This window comes from Crocuta crocuta, unplaced genomic scaffold, assembly GCF_008692635.1.
Source record: "Crocuta crocuta isolate KB4526 unplaced genomic scaffold, BGI_CrCroc_1.0 scaffold593, whole genome shotgun sequence".
In the NCBI taxonomy this organism is placed as follows: domain Eukaryota; kingdom Metazoa; phylum Chordata; class Mammalia; order Carnivora; family Hyaenidae; genus Crocuta; species Crocuta crocuta.
In genome coordinates, this window is record NW_027529544.1 from 2,731 (window position 1) to 7,817 (window position 5,087).

Sequence of the window (5,087 nt, forward strand, 5' to 3'; positions counted from 1 at the left end):
GCCCCGCGCTCGGCAGCCTGTTCTCTCGCTCACGCTGCCTTTCCTGGCTAACAGTGGCGTCTCCCCTATGTGGCAGGGGTGCCCAGGGAGGTAGTGGGGTAGTGTCCCATTCTAGCATTGTCCTCGGCACGCTGACCCGAGCAGAGAGTGACAGTGGCTTTCCCTTTACCTTTGGGGAGTCACCTACGTTTTGTTATCGCTACTGCAGTTACGTGCAAGGACCGTTAGGTGTGTGCATCGTTTACGTGTCCTGCCTAACTGTTCGCAGGGATAATGGAGTTCGTTTTCAAGGTGATGGAACGTTTTAGAAACCGTGTTGCTGGCTTCTCCTTGCAGTTTGTCACAGTCAAGCCTTCTGCCCCTTACTCAGGTGTGGACATACCCCATGCTGCGGGCTGCAGCCCCGGTCCTGACAGAACGTCCCGGCCATCACCCCCCGGGTCCAGGCACGGCCCTTCCGTCCACACGCCACCCAGCCCTCCAGAGCAGGCCAGGTAACCCCCGCCTTCGCTCGCCCGCGCCGCATCCGGGAAGCTGCACGCGGTCTCAGCTGGACTTGTTGGGGGCTTGGGGATAGAAAGACGACTTGGCGGTATAGAATTTGTAATCTGGTTGGAAGGTGATGTATGATCTTTGAGAATCCTCTAAATTACCTGCATGGAGAAAATCTTCCTTTTCGCAAATGAGTAATTACTACTGGTTTGCTAAGCTTGGTATATAGAGAAAACACTACAGTATCAATAAACATCTTCATAGTTCCAAGAGTAGACTGGGTTTATAAAAAGAAAACAAATGTACAAAATCTGCAAAAACAAATTCAGTTTAAATTTAAAACATTTTGGGGACTCCTTGGTGGCTCAGTCGGTTAAGCGTCCCACTTTGGCTCAGGTCATGATCTTTTTTTTTNAACCCACGAACCGCGAGATCATGACCTAAGCGAAAGTCGGACGCTTAACCGACTAAGCCACCCAGGCGCCCCGCTCAGGTCATGATCTTGAAGTTCGTGAGTTCAAGCCCCACATTGGGCTCCATGTGGACAGCTTGAAGCCTGGAGCTTGCTTTGGATTCCGTGTCTCCCTCTAACTCCGCCCCTCCCCCACTCATGCTCTGTGTCTCTATCTCTCTCTAAACTAAATATTAAAATAAAAAATTTTCACACATCGTTACAAAGTCATTTGAAAATATGTTGGCACTTAAAATATAAACAACGTTCTGATTTTTTTTTTTTGGGCCTGAGTATAGTTGACACGCGATGTTTGACTAGTTTCAGGTGTACAGCATAGTGATTTGACCGTACGTGATGCTGTGCTCCCCACAAGTGTCACTGCCATCTGTCACCATGCAGCACCACGACACTCCCACTGCCCCTATTCCTTGTCCCGCACCTCTCATTCCCGTGGCTTACTCGTTTCCTAAGTGGAAACCTGTACCTCCCACCCACTTTCACTCATTTTGCCCACCTCTCCTCTCCCTCTCAAGACCGTCAGTTGGTGGTCTGTATTTACAGGTCTCATTCTGTTTGTTTATTCATTTGTTTTTTAGATTCCACATATAAGTGAAATCATAGGGTATTTGTCCTTCTCAGTCTGACTTCTTTCACTTAGCATAGTACTCTCTAGGTTCATGCAGGTTGTTGGCAACAGCAAAAATCTTATCGATTATTAGGGCTGAATACTATCCCGTTACGTATATGCGTGTGTGTACACACCTAGGCACCACGTTTTCTTTATCCATGTGTCAGTCACTAGATATTTGGGTTGCTTCTGTATCTTGGCTATTGTAAATAATGCCGTTATAAATACAGGGGCGCGTATGTCTTTTCAAAATCGTATTTTCGTCTTCTTTGTGTAAATATCCAACGGTGGAATTGCTGGAGGATATGCTGATTTGATTTTTAGTTTTTTGAGGAAGCTGCATACTGCTTTCCACGGTGGCTGCACCAGTTTGCTTTCCTGCCAACGGCGCTGGAGGGTTCCTTTCCCCACGTCCTCACCCACACTTGCTATTTCTTGTCTATGTGATTCTAGCCACTGACGTGTGGCACGTGATATCTCCTTGTAGTTTTGATTTGCGTTTTGCTGATGATGAGTGATGTTGGTCGCCTTTTCATGGGTCTGTTGGCCATCTGGATGCCTTCTTTGGGAGCTGTCTCTTCAGGTACTCTGGCCATTTCAGTCAGATTGTTTGGATTACTGGTGTTGAGTTGTCTAAGGTCTTGACATATTTTGGTTTTTTCTTTTTTGCAAGAGCAGGGGAGGGGCAGAGGAAGAGGGAGAGGGACTCTTAAGCAGGGTCCATGCCCAGTGCAGAGCCTTCAAAGGACTTTGTCTCATGACTGTGAGATTATGACCTGAGCCAAAAGCAACAGTCTGACCCTTAACTGACTGAGCCATACAGGCTCCCCTACGTATTTTGGATATTGTTATCAGATACATCGTTTCCAGATCTTGTCTCCTGTTCAGTAGGTTGCCTTTTTGTTTGCCGATGGTTTCTTTTAGCTGTGCAGAAGCTTTTTATTTTGGTGTAGTCCTAATAGTTTATTTTTTATTTTGTTTCTTTTGCCTCAGGAGACCTATCTAGAAAAATATTGCTAAGGCCGATGTCATAGAAATTACCATCTGTGCTCTCTTCTAGGATTTCTGTGGATTCAGCTCTCCTGTTTAGGTTTTTAACCCCTTTTGAGTGTATTTCTGTGTTTGGTGTAAGAAAGTGGTCCAGTTTCATTGTCGGACACGTAGCTATCCAGTTTGCCCAGCACCATTTTTTGAAGAGACTGTCTTTTCTCCATTGTACTCTAGCCACCTATGTCGTAGATTATTCTGCCATATTAGTGTGCTTCTTTCTAGACTCTCTGTTGTGTTTCGTGGATGTATGTGTTTATTTTTGATGTATGGTTTTGATTACTACAGCTTTCTAGCATATCTTGAAATCTGATATTACGATACCTCCATCTTTGCTTTTTTTTTCAAAATTGCTTTGGCTCTTTGGGGTCTTTTGGGGCTCCGTACAAATTTTAGTATTATTTTAGTTCTGTTAAAAATACTGTTGGAGGGCACCTGGGTGGCTCAGAGGGTTGAGCATCCAACTTTGGCTCAGGTCATGATCTCAGAGTTTATGGGTTGGAGCCCTATGTCGGGCTCTGCACACAGCTCAGAGCCTGGAGCCTGCTTTGGAGTGTGTGTGTGCACGCGCACCTCTCTCTCTCAAAAGTAAATATTAAAAAATTAAAATTTTGATAGGGATTGCATTGAATCTGTAGACTCCTTTGCGTAGCTGGGGCATTTCAACAATATTACTTCTAACAATCCATGAGCATGGACTGGCTTTCTACTTGTGTCCTCTTAGATTTCTTTTACCAGTGCTTTGTAGATTGCTGAGTACAGGTCTTTCAGCTCCTTGGTTAAACTTATTTCTAAGCATTTTATTATTTTTGGTGCCATTGTAAGTGGAATTATTCATCTTTTTCTGCTACTTCATTAATAGTATGAATAAATGCAACTGATTTCTGGATATTTTTCTATCCTGCAAGTTCACTGAATCAATTTATTCTAATAGTTTTTTGGTGGAGTCTTCAGTGTTTTCTATGTACAGGATCATATAATCTGCAGAGAGTGACCATTGACTTCTTCTTTTCTAATGTGGATGCCTTTGTTTTTGAGAGAGCGAGTGAGTGAGCACAAGTGGGGGAGAGACAGAGACAGGGAGACAGAGAAGCCAAAGCAGGCTCCAGGCTCTGAGCTGTTGGCACAGAGCCCGACACGGGGCTCCAACTCACAAACCATGAGCTCATGACCTGAGCCAAAGTCGGACACTTAACTGACTGAGCCACCCAGGTGCCCCACGGGTGCCTTTTTTTCTTACCTGATTGCTGTTCTAGGACTTCAAGTACCGTGTTGAATCATGGTGGGAAGAGTGGACAACCTTGTCTTGTTCCTGATCTTAGGAAGTTCCTATTTGTATATAATCAAAATCTACGTTGGTAGTGGGTCCTGGGATACATTGGCTAAAGCAGGAGTGGGTGGGTGTGTTTAGGGTACAGTGGTGGGTGCTCAGTCTGGGATTCGGGTCTCATGTGGGACCCCTGTTGGTGCCTGGTCCCTGTGACAGGAGATTCTGACTCCTGAGTTCTGGGCTCCAGCCTGGGCCTCTGAGTGTGGATCCCATTTTACTGTACAGCACCGAAAACTGCTGTACGATTGTGAAAACACAGGTTTTGCATGCCCCCCGCATGTGCCTATTATGATCCTAAAGCATGTAGTAGTTTTTTATATACCTCTTCATTGTAATAAAAGGCAAGAAGAAAGACAAGACAGGTGTGCTGAGTGAGGGCCCGTCAGTGCACGGGAGGGTAGCATCTTCAGCCGGCACGTGCGGGGGGCGTGCACAATTTGTGTTTTTCAAAAACGCTTTCTGGTTCTTGAAATAAACTCTGCCCAGGAACAGCATGGTAATGGTGGTAGCACCTGCTTCACAGCGTGAGGGGGGTTCTGAAGAGTGACCGTTAATGGCTCCGAGGGACGCCTGGTGCACGGAGGGTGCCCGCTGCAGCGTGTAGCCCTTGTTCTCCGTGAGCCCAAGAAAAACGGCTTTTCTGCAACAGTTTCTTGAGTCCCAAAGAGTTTTTGTCCTGCTGTGCTCTTGGGTTTTACGTTCCTTCAACGTTACATCCTTGAATTTTATTCTTCCAATCCAGTCTTCATCAGAGTCAGATGGAACTTGAGGACCAAAGAGAATTTTCAGATCCGGACAGGCTACCTTTTAAGGACAATGAGGAATTTGGACCATCTTTTGAATGTAAGTTCAAATAAGAGTCCTGGTTTTTAGTTGGGAATGTAGAAGGCTTTGTTTTGGTGAAACCTATCCATTATCATGAAAAGTGAAGCACTTACAGATTAAGACATTTTGATTTTGTGATAAAACCACAAATACGGATGTGTTGCCTCATTTTTAAATCGCGAAGATTTTCAAGGGGGTGTTCAGAGTTACATTCATTAAATATTTATGGATAGCTCACGATTTTACGGTTGGAGCTAAGCCTCTGCCTGAATCCTTAATTCAGTTTACCATGCTTGGGATTGCCTCAGATT

The 5,087-nt window shown here is 45.2% G+C and overlaps 1 long non-coding RNA gene across 1 annotated transcript in view; it reads left to right on the forward strand.

Moving 5' to 3' along the window:
* LOC144229348 (uncharacterized) overlaps positions 1–5,087 on the forward strand; it is a 14,691-nt gene that overhangs the window by 223 nt on the left and 9,381 nt on the right. The window contains exon 2 of the long non-coding RNA XR_013334468.1: positions 371–494. This is a non-coding gene — a long non-coding RNA (uncharacterized LOC144229348). The remainder of the gene's footprint in view (positions 1–370; positions 495–5,087) is intronic.